Here is a 12054-nt window from a genome sequence, read left to right on the forward strand (position 1 = left end):
TCATTGTCAGCATTTTACCTTAATTTTCAAACTAATATCTGATGCTGTTACTTATAATGTTCTTTGTTATATTTTTTCTTGGAAGTTCATCAAAAACATCAAACTTAATACCTACAACTCTAGAAGTTGTGTGTTGGAAGATTTCCAAGTATATGTCTCTTTTGCATCCTTGAAATATGTCCATAATATTGAAGGCCCCATAAGGGCTACCTTGCACACAATTCTAGATGGTGCCAGTAAAAACAATTTTACGGACCTGTATGGTAAACCAATATGTTATATATTCCTGGAGTAATATTGGTCCAATAATAAATCAAATTCATAAAATATCATACCTTGTTCCTTGAAAACATGTCAATTCTCTAGCCATCTCTTTTCTGGAATTCTCTAGCACACTTCTTGTAAACAACCACTTGTCAATAGAAACTTGTAAACAAAACACTGAATCTTTCAGAAAATTCTACAACTTTCTAATAAATATATCTTACATTTCTGTAAGGTTTGCCTCCCTTTAATCACTGGTATATATAACACATCGAGACAACATTGACTGTCAGAAACAATGCAAGACAACCTCATCGTCGGATATCCGCGGTTGATTGCACTATGCCTACAAGTGTAGCGTAGCGTAATGCAATCAATAAATTTTCGACGATGGACAACCTGGACTGCCATAGAAACTGAATACATGACAACTTGGACTGTCATAGAAACCGAATACATGACAACTTGGACAGTCATATAGAAACTGATTACATGACAACTTGGACTGTCATAGCAACTGTATGCATGACAACTTGGCCTGTCCTAGAAACTGAATACATGACAACTTGGACTGCCATAGAAACTGATTATATGACAGCTGGCCTGTCCTAGAAACTGAATACATGACAACTTGGACTGCCATAAAAACTGAATACATGACAACTTGGACTGCCGTAGAAACTGAATACATGACAACTTGGCCTGTCCTAGAAACTGAATACATGACAACTTGACTTGTCATAGAAATTGAATACATGACAACCTGGCCTGTCATAGAAACTGAATACATGATCAACTTGGCATGTCATAGAAACTGAATACATGACAACTTGGACTGTCATAGAAACTGAATACATGACAACTTGGACTGTCATAGAAACTGAATACATGACAACTTGGACTGCCATAGAAACTGAATACATGACAACTTGGACTGTCATAGAAACTGAATACATGACAACTTGGACTGTCATAGAAACTGAATACATGACAACTTGGACTGTCATAGAAACTGAATACATGACAACTTGGACTGTCATAGAAACTGAATACATGACAACTTGGACTGCCATAGAAACTGAATACATGACAACTTGGACTGTCATACAAACTGAATACATGACAACTTGGACTGCCATAGAAACTGAATACATGGCAACTTGGACTGTCATAGAAACTGAATACATGACAACTTGGACTGCCATAGAAATTGAATACACGACAACTTGGACTGCCATAGAAACTGAATACATGACAACTTGGACTGTCATAGAAACTGAATAGATGACAACTTGGACTGCCATAGAAACTGAATACATGGCAACTTGGACTGCTATAGAAACTGAGTACATGACAACTTGGACTGTCATAGAAACTGAATACATGGCAACTTGGACTGCTATAGAAACTGAGTACATGACAACTTGGACTGTCATAGAAACTGAATACATGGCAACATGGACTGTCATATAAGCTGAATACATGACAACTTTGACTGCTATAGAAACTGAGTACATGACAACTTGGACTGTCATAGAAACTGAATACATGGCAACATGGACTGTCATAGAAACTGAATACATGGCAACATGGACTGTCATAGAAACTGAATATATGACAACTTGGACTGCCATAGAAACTGAATACATGGCAACTTGGACTGTCATAGAAACTGAATACATGGCAACTTGGACTGTCATAGAAACTGAATACATGGCAACATGGACTGTCATAGAAACTGGAACACATGGCAAATTGGACTGTCATAGAAACTGAATACATGACAAATTGGACTGTCATAGAAACTGAATACATGACAACTTGGACTGTCATACATGGCAACTTGGACTGTCATAGAAGCTGAATACACGACAACTTGGACTGCCATAGAAATTGAATATATGACAACTTGGACTGTCATAGAAACTGAATACATGGCAACTTGGACTGTCATAGAAACTGTATGCATGACAACTTGGACTGTCATAGAAATTGAATATATGGCAACTTGGACTGTCATAGAAACTGAATACATGGCAACTTGGACTGTCATAGAAATTGAATATATGACAACTTGGACTGCCATAGAAGCTGAATACATGACAACTTTGACTGCCATAGAAGCTGAATACATGACAACTTGGACTGTCATAAAAATTGAATAAATTTATGTACATGACAACTTGGACTGTCATAGAAACTGAGTACATGACAACTTGGACTGTCATAGAAACTGAATACATGGCAACTTGGACTGTCATAGAAACTGAATACATGGCAACTTGGACTGTCATAGAAACGAATACATGACAACTTGGACTGCCATAGAAATTGAATACATGGAAAATTGAACTGTCATAGAAACGAATACATGGCAACTTGGACTGTCATAGAAACGAATACATGACAACTTGGACTGTCATAGAAACTGAACACATGGAAAATTGAACTGTCATAGAAACGAATACATGACAACTTAGACTGCCATAGAAACTGAATACATGACAACTTGGACTGTCATAGAAACTGAATACATGGCAACTTGGACTGTCATAGAAACTGAACACATGGAAAATTGAACTGTCATAGAAACGAATACATGACAACTTGGACTGCCATAGAAACTGAATACATGACAACCTGGACTGCCATAGAAACTGAATACATGACAACTTGGACTGTCATAGAAACCGAATACATGACAACTTGGACAGTCATATAGAAACTGATTACATGACAACTTGGACTGTCATAGCAACTGTATGCATGACAACTTGGCCTGTCCTAGAAACTGAATACATGACAACTTGGACTGCCATAGAAACTGATTATATGACAGCTGGCCTGTCCTAGAAACTGAATACATGACAACTTGGACTGCCATAAAAACTGAATACATGACAACTTGGACTGCCGTAGAAACTGAATACATGACAACTTGACTTGTCATAGAAATTGAATACATGACAACCTGGCCTGTCATAGAAAACTGAATACATGATAACTTGGCATGTCCTAGAAACTGAATACATGACAACTTGGACTGTCATAAAAACTGAATACATGACAACTTGACTTGTCATAGAACCTGAATACATGACAACTTGACTTGTCATAGAAATTGAATACATGACAACCTGGCCTGTCATAGAAACTGATTACATGACAACTTGACCTGTCATAGAAACTGAATACATGACAACCTGGCCTGTCATAGAAACTGAATACATGACAACTTGGCATGTCCTAGAAACCGAATACATGACAACCTGGCCTGTCATAGAAACTGATTACCTGACAACTTGACCTGTCATAGAAACTGTATGCATGACAACTTAAACTGTCCTAGAAACTGAATACATGACAACCTGGCCTGTCATAGAAACTGATTACATGACAACTTGGACTGCCATAGAAACTGAATACATGGCAACTTGGACTGTCATAGAAACGAATACATGACAACTTCAAATTGGACTGTCATAGAAATTGAATACATGACAACTTGGACTGCCATAGAAACTGAATACATGGCAACTTGGACTGTCATAGAAGCTGAATACACGACAACTTGGACTGCGATAGAAATTGAATATATGACAACTTGGACTGTCATAGAAACTGAATACATGACAACTTGGACTGCCATAGAAACTGAATACATGTCAACTTGGACTGTCATAGAAATTGAATATATGACAACTTGGACTGTCATAGAAACTGAATACTTTGACTGCCATAGAAACTGAGTACATGACAACTTGGACTGTCATAGAAACTGAATACATGGCAACATGGACTGTCATAGAAACGAATACATGACAACATGGACTGTCATAGAAACTGAACACATGGCAAATTGGACTGTCATAGAAACTGAATACATGACAACTTGACTTGTCATAGAACCTGAATACATGACAACTTGACTTGTCATAGAAATTGAATACATGACAACCTGGCCTGTCATAGAAACTGAATACATGACAACTTGGCATGTCCTAGAAACCGAATACATGACAACCTGGCCTGTCATAGAAACTGATTACATGACAACTTGACCTGTCATAGAAACTGTATGCATGACAACCTGGCCTGTCATAGAAACTGATTACATGACAACCTGGCCTGTCATAGAAACTGATTACATGACAACTTGACCTGTCATAGAAACTGTATGCATGACAACTTAAACTGTCCTAGAAACTGAATACATGACAACCTGGCCTGTCCTAGAAACTGAATACATGACAACTTGGACTGTCATATAAACTGAATACATGGCAACTTGGACTGTCATAGAAACGAATACATGACAACTTGGACTGTCATAGAAACTGAATAGATGACAACTTGGACTGCCATAGAAACTGAATACATGGCAACTTGGACTGTCATAGAAACGAATACATGACAACTTGGACTGTCATAGAAACTGAATAGATGACAACTTGGACTGCCATAGAAACTGAATACATGGCAACTTGGACTGCTATAGAAACTGAGTACATGACAACTTGGACTGTCATAGAAACTGAATACATGGCAACTTGGACTGCTATAGAAACTGAGTACATGACAACTTGGACTGTCATAGAAACTGAATACATGGCAACATGGACTGTCATATAAGCTGAATACATGACAACTTTGACTGCTATAGAAACTGAGTACATGACAACTTGGACTGTCATAGAAACTGAATACATGGCAACATGGACTGTCATAGAAACTGAATACATGGCAACATGGACTGTCATAGAAACTGAATATATGACAACTTGGACTGCCATAGAAACTGAATACATGGCAACTTGGACTGTCATAGAAACTGAATACATGGCAACTTGGACTGTCATAGAAACTGAATACATGGCAACATGGACTGTCATAGAAACTGAACACATGGCAAATTGGACTGTCATAGAAACTGAATACATGACAAATTGGACTGTCATAGAAACTGAATACATGACAACTTGGACTGTCATACATGGCAACTTGGACTGTCATAGAAGCTGAATACACGACAACTTGGACTGCCATAGAAATTGAATATATGACAACTTGGACTGTCATAGAAACTGAATACATGGCAACTTGGACTGTCATAGAAACTGTATGCATGACAACTTGGACTGTCATAGAAATTGAATATATGGCAACTTGGACTGTCATAGAAACTGAATACATGGCAACTTGGACTGTCATAGAAATTGAATATATGACAACTTGGACTGCCATAGAAGCTGAATACATGACAACTTTGACTGCCATAGAAGCTGAATACATGACAACTTGGACTGTCATAAAAATTGAATAAATTTATGTACATGACAACTTGGACTGTCATAGAAACTGAGTACATGACAACTTGGACTGTCATAGAAACTGAATACATGGCAACTTGGACTGTCATAGAAACTGAATACATGGCAACTTGGACTGTCATAGAAACGAATACATGACAACTTGGACTGCCATAGAAATTGAATACATGGAAAATTGAACTGTCATAGAAACGAATACATGGCAACTTGGACTGTCATAGAAACGAATACATGACAACTTGGACTGTCATAGAAACTGAACACATGGAAAATTGAACTGTCATAGAAACGAATACATGACAACTTGGACTGCCATAGAAACTGAATACATGACAACTTGGACTGTCATAGAAACTGAATACATGGCAACTTGGACTGTCATAGAAACTGAACACATGGAAAATTGAACTGTCATAGAAACGAATACATGACAACTTGGACTGCCATAGAAACTGAATACATGACAACCTGGACTGCCATAGAAACTGAATACATGACAACTTGGACTGTCATAGAAACCGAATACATGACAACTTGGACAGTCATATAGAAACTGATTACATGACAACTTGGACTGTCATAGCAACTGTATGCATGACAACTTGGCCTGTCCTAGAAACTGAATACATGACAACTTGGACTGCCATAGAAACTGATTATATGACAGCTGGCCTGTCCTAGAAACTGAATACATGACAACTTGGACTGCCATAAAAACTGAATACATGACAACTTGGACTGCCGTAGAAACTGAATACATGACAACTTGACTTGTCATAGAAATTGAATACATGACAACCTGGCCTGTCATAGAAACTGAATACATGATAACTTGGCATGTCCTAGAAACTGAATACATGACAACTTGGACTGTCATAAAAACTGAATACATGACAACTTGACTTGTCATAGAACCTGAATACATGACAACTTGACTTGTCATAGAAATTGAATACATGACAACCTGGCCTGTCATAGAAACTGAATACATGACAACTTGACCTGTCATAGAAACTGAATACATGACAACCTGGCCTGTCATAGAAACTGAATACATGACAACTTGGCATGTCCTAGAAACCGAATACATGACAACCTGGCCTGTCATAGAAACTGATTACCTGACAACTTGACCTGTCATAGAAACTGTATGCATGACAACTTAAACTGTCCTAGAAACTGAATACATGACAACCTGGCCTGTCATAGAAACTGATTACATGACAACTTGGACTGCCATAGAAACTGAATACATGGCAACTTGGACTGTCATAGAAACGAATACATGACAACTTCAAATTGGACTGTCATAGAAATTGAATACATGACAACTTGGACTGCCATAGAAACTGAATACATGGCAACTTGGACTGTCATAGAAGCTGAATACACGACAACTTGGACTGCGATAGAAATTGAATATATGACAACTTGGACTGTCATAGAAACTGAATACATGACAACTTGGACTGCCATAGAAACTGAATACATGTCAACTTGGACTGTCATAGAAATTGAATATATGACAACTTGGACTGTCATAGAAACTGAATACTTTGACTGCCATAGAAACTGAGTACATGACAACTTGGACTGTCATAGAAACTGAATACATGGCAACATGGACTGTCATAGAAACGAATACATGACAACATGGACTGTCATAGAAACTGAACACATGGCAAATTGGACTGTCATAGAAACTGAATACATGACAACTTGGACTGCCATAGAAACTGAATACATGGCAACTTGGACTGTCATAGAAGCTGAATACACGACAACTTGGACTGCGATAGAAATTGAATATATGACAACTTGGACTGTCATAGAAACTGAATACATGACAACTTGGACTGCCATAGAAACTGAATACATGTCAACTTGGACTGTCATAGAAATTGAATATATGACAACTTGGACTGTCATAGAAACCGAATACATGGCAAATTGGACTGTCATAGAAACTGAGTACATGACAACTTGGACTGTCATCGAAATTGAATATATGACAACTTGGACTGCCATAGAAGCTGAATACATGACAACTTTGACTGCCATAGAAGCTGAATACATGACAACTTGGACTGTCATAAAAATTGAATAAATTTATGTACATGACAACTTGGACTGCCATAGAAACTGAATACATGACAACTTGGACTGTCATAGAAAATGTATGCATGCCAACTTGGCCTGTCCTAGAAACTGAATACATGACAACTTGACTTGTCATAGAACCTGAATACATGACAACTCGACTTGTCATAGAAATTGAATACATGACAACCTGGCCTGTCATAGAAACTGAATACATGACAACTTGGCATGTCCTAGAAACTGAATACATGACAACTTGGACTGTCATAAAAACTGAATACATGATAACTTGACTTGTCATAGAACCTGAATACATGACAACTTGACTTGTCATAGAAATTGAATACATGACAACCTGGCCTGTCATAGAAACTGAATACATGACAACTTGGCATGTCCTAGAAACCGAATACATGACAACCTGGCCTGTCATAGAAACTGATTACATGACAACTTGACCTGTCATAGAAACTGTATGCATGACAACCTGGCCTGTCATAGAAACTGATTACATGACAACCTGGCCTGTCATAGAAACTGATTACATGACAACTTGACCTGTCATAGAAACTGTATGCATGACAACTTAAACTGTCCTAGAAACTGAATACATGACAACCTGGCCTGTCCTAGAAACTGAATACATGACAACTTGGACTGTCATATAAACTGAATACATGGCAACTTGGACTGTCATAGAAACGAATACATGACAACTTGGACTGTCATAGAAACTGAATAGATGACAACTTGGACTGCCATAGAAACTGAATACATGGCAACTTGGACTGTCATAGAAACGAATACATGACAACTTGGACTGTCATAGAAACTGAATAGATGACAACTTGGACTGCCATAGAAACTGAATACATGGCAACTTGGACTGTCATATAAGCTGAATACATGACAACTTTGACTGCTATAGAAACTGAGTACATGACAACTTGGACTGTCATAGAAACTGAATACATGGCAACATGGACTGTCATAGAAACTGAATATATGACAACTTGGACTGCCATAGAAACTGAATACATGGCAACTTGGACTGTCATAGAAACTGAATACATGGCAACTTGGACTGTCATAGAAACTGAATACATGGCAACATGGACTGTCATAGAAACTGAACACATGGCAAATTGGACTGTCATAGAAACTGAATACATGACAACTTGGACTGTCATACATGGCAACTTGGACTGTCATAGAAGCTGAATACACGACAACTTGGACTGCCATAGAAATTGAATATATGACAACTTGGACTGTCATAGAAACTGAATACATGGCAACTTGGACTGTCATAGAAACTGTATGCATGACAACTTGGACTGTCATAGAAATTGAATATATGGCAACTTGGACTGTCATAGAAACTGAATACATGGCAACTTGGACTGCCATAGAAATTGAATATATGACAACTTGGACTGTCATAGAAATTGAATATATGACAACTTGGACTGCCATAGAAGCTGAATACATGACAACTTTGACTGCCATAGAAGCTGAATACATGACAACTTGGACTGTCATAAAAATTGAATAAATTTATGTACATGACAACTTGGACTGTCATAGAAACTGAGTACATGACAACTTGGACTGTCATAGAAACTGAATACATGGCAACTTGGACTGTCATAGAAACTGAATACATGGCAACTTGGACTGTCATAGAAACGAATACATGACAACTTGGACTGCCATAGAAATTGAATACATGGAAAATTGAACTGTCATAGAAACGAATACATGGCAACTTGGACTGTCATAGAAACGAATACATGACAACTTGGACTGTCATAGAAACTGAATACATGGCAACTTGGACTGTCATAGAAACTGAACACATGGAAAATTGAACTGTCATAGAAACGAATACATGACAACTTGGACTGCCATAGAAACTGAATACATGACAACTTTGACTGTCATAGAAACTGAATACATGACAACATGGACTGCCATAGAAACGAATACATGACAACTTGGACTGTCATAGAAACTGAATACATGGCAACTTGGACTGTCATAGAAACTGAATACATGGCAACTTGGACTGTCATAGAAACGAATACATGACAACTTGGACTGTCATATAAGCTGAATACATGACAACTTGGACTGTCATAGAAACTGAATACATGGCAACTTGGACTGTCATAGAAATTGAATACATGACAACTTGGACTGCCATAGAAATTGAATATATGACAACTTGGACTGTCATAGAAATTGAATACATGGCAACTTGGACTGTCATAGAAGCTGAATACACGACAACTTGGACTGCCATAGAAATTGAATACATGGCAACTTGGACTGTCATAGAAATTGAATACATGGCAACTTGGACTGTCATAGAAATTGAATACATGGCAACTTGGACTGTCATAGAAGCTGAATACACGACAACTTGGACTGCCATAGAAATTGAATATATGACAACTTGGACTGTCATAGAAATTGAATACATGGCAACTTGGACTGTCATAGAAACTGAATACATGGCAACTTGGACTGCCATATAAGCTGAATACATGACAACTTTGACTGCCATAGAAACTGAATACATGACAACATGGACTGTCATAGAAACTGAATACATGGCAACTTTGACTGTCATAGAAACTGAATACATGACAACTTGGACTGCCATATAAGCTGAATACATGACAACTTTGACTGTCATAGAAACTGAATACATGACAACTTTGACTGTCATAGAAACTGAATACATGACAACATGGACTGCCATAGAAACGAATACATGACAACTTGGACTGTCATAGAAACTGAATACATGACAACTTGACCTGCCATAGAAGCTGAATACATGGCAACTTTGACTGCCATATAAGCTGAATACATGACAACTTTGACTGCCATAGAAACAGAATACATGACAACTTGGACTGTCAAAGAAACTGAATACATGGCAACTTGGACTGTCATAGAAACTGAACACATGGAAAATTGAACTGTCATAGAAACTGAATACATGACAACTTGGACTGCCATAGAAACGAATACATGACAACATGGACTGTCATAGAAACTGAATAAATTTATGTACATGACAACTTGGACTGCCATAGAAACTGAATACATGACAACTTGGACTGTCATAGAAACTGAATATATGGCAACTTGGACTGTCATAGAAACTGAATACATGACAACTTGGACTGTCATAGAAACTGAACACATGGAAAATTGAACTGTCATAGAAACGAATACATGACAACTTGGACTGCCATAGAAACTGAATACATGACAACTTGGACTGTCATAGAAACTGAATACATGACAACTTGACCTGCCATAGAAGCTGAATACATGACAACTTGGACTGTCATAGAAACTGAATACATGACAACTTGGACTGTCATAGAAACTGAATACATGACAACTTGACTTGTCATAGAAACTGAATACATGGCAACTTGGACTGTCATACATGGCAACTTGGACTGTCATAGAAACTGAACACATGAAAACTTTGACTGCCATAGAAACTGAGTACATGACAACTTGGACTGTCATAGAAACTGAATACATGACAACATGGACTGTCATAGAAACTGAATACATGACAACTTGGACTGTCATACATGGCAACTTGGACTGTCATAGAAGCTGAATACACGACAACTTGGACTGCCATAGAAATTGAATATATGACAACTTGGACTGTCATAGAAACTGAATACATGGCAACTTGGACTGTCATAGAAACTGTATGCATGACAACTTGGACTGTCATAGAAATTGAATATATGACAACTTGGACTGTCATAGAAACTGAATACATGGCAACTTGGACTGCCATAGAAATTGAATATATGACAACTTGGACTGCCATAGAAACTGAATACATGACAACTTGGACTGTCATAGAAATTGAATATATGACAACTTGGACTGCCATAGAAACTGAATACATGTCAACTTGGACTGTCATAGAAATTGAATATATGACAACTTGGACTGCCATAGAAGCTGAATACATGACAACTTTGACTGCCATAGAAGCTGAATACATGACAACTTGGACTGTCATAAAAATTGAATAAATTTATGTACATGACAACTTGGACTGTCATAGAAACTGAGTACATGACAACTTGGACTGTCATAGAAACTGAATACATGGCAACTTGGACTGTCATAGAAACTGAATACATGGCAACTTGGACTGTCATAGAAACGAATACATGACAACTTGGACTGCCATAGAAACTGAATACATGGCAACTTGGACTGTCATAGAAACTGAATACATGGCAACTTGGACTGTCATAGAAACTGAATACATGACAACTTGGATTGCCATAGAAACTGAATACAT

This window comes from Pecten maximus, chromosome 18, assembly GCF_902652985.1.
Source record: "Pecten maximus chromosome 18, xPecMax1.1, whole genome shotgun sequence".
Taxonomy (NCBI): domain Eukaryota; kingdom Metazoa; phylum Mollusca; class Bivalvia; order Pectinida; family Pectinidae; genus Pecten; species Pecten maximus.